The sequence below is a fragment of the Propithecus coquereli genome, unplaced genomic scaffold (genome assembly GCF_000956105.1).
Source record: "Propithecus coquereli isolate 6110/MARCELLA unplaced genomic scaffold, Pcoq_1.0 Scaffold41, whole genome shotgun sequence".
NCBI lineage: Eukaryota > Metazoa > Chordata > Mammalia > Primates > Indriidae > Propithecus > Propithecus coquereli.
Genome location: NW_012149841.1, coordinates 9,000,321 through 9,001,731, shown reverse-complemented (window position 1 = coordinate 9,001,731; position 1,411 = coordinate 9,000,321).

Genomic DNA, 1,411 nt, shown 5'->3' with positions numbered 1-1,411 from the left:
ACAAATGTTAGCTCCTGTATTTTGTTCCTTATTCCTTTACACAAGTACATACTGGTTGATTGTTTTTGAGAAGGGTTTTTCAACCTTAGTGGAACAAAAAAAGAGAAATGGTTCAGGAAAAGGAGACACAGGGAAAATTCCTGGATCTCCAACGTGTAGCCCAGTCCTTCAACCTCCCACCCACCCTCCTGGAACTTCGTGCTAAGCCCCCTGGGAAGAGAGTCCAAAGAGGGCTTCATGGAGGAAAAGAGTGTTGAAAAGGACTGTGAAAATAAACGCATTTTAGCTTGGTGAAGACTGCTCTGATTCAGGTGGAGAATGCTTCTCGTGACCTTTTACTTTCAAAAAAATAGAAAAGAAAAGAAAAAGGAAACAAGAATCAGGTAGACTGACTATGAAAACAAAAATGACCAGAGAATGAAGCTATTGTACATATTTGGTCACGACATAATTATAGAAAAACGTCTTTGGAATCCTGACTTATAATCTCAGAGATGTCTGACAAGGAAAAATGGAAAATTCATAGACGAGCATCCCCAATCTGACTTCTAGAGAGTTCTGTCTAGAATGAAAGCAGGGAAATCTTGTGCACTTGCCAGGGAGAGGCAGAATAAGGCTCAATATGAGTCTTTTGAAGAATACTAATGACAGAGAAAACAATATTAGAGATCATTTGCTAGTGTTTCTCAGAGGGGAAAAGACTCATTAGCATTTTGGTTGATATAATTCTTCAGTATTTGAGAAGTTTAATATACCTGGTGTCAGGCTTTCCAACTGCCTTCAACACTCCCCAGTCATTGTGACAGCCAAAAATACCTCTATAATTTTTCAATTAATTAATTTTCTCTTTTTTAAATTTTAGAATGTTATGGGAGTACAAACATTTTGGTTACATATATTGCCTTTGCATCACCCAAGGCAGAGCTACAAGTGTGCCCATCCCCCAGACAGTGTGCTCCACATCCATTAGATATGAATTTACCCATCCCCTCCACCCTCCTGCCTGGACCTGATGAATATTACTTCCACGTGTGTACCTAAACGTTGACCAGTTAGTACCAATTTGATGGCATGTACATGTGGTCCTCGTTTTTCCAATACCTCCATAATTTAACAAAGCTCCTAGGAGCCTGGTACTTTCTCCTTCTTGTCCCCTTTCGAGAACTACTGAAGCTGCAACATCCTACCCCCTCCCAAAAAACCCATCCCAATTTTACAGATAAGATTAAGTCAGACCTAGAGAAAAAAAATGATTCTGTCTGAACAGTCTTTGAATTGGCCGGTGGTAGACCTTGGCTAGAATCCAAATCTCATAACTCTTAATCCACTGCATACTGTCTTGGGTTTGTTGAGAAAAGCTGCATAGGATCATAATACATTCTGTAATAACTATGTTATCGAGGCTGTACTG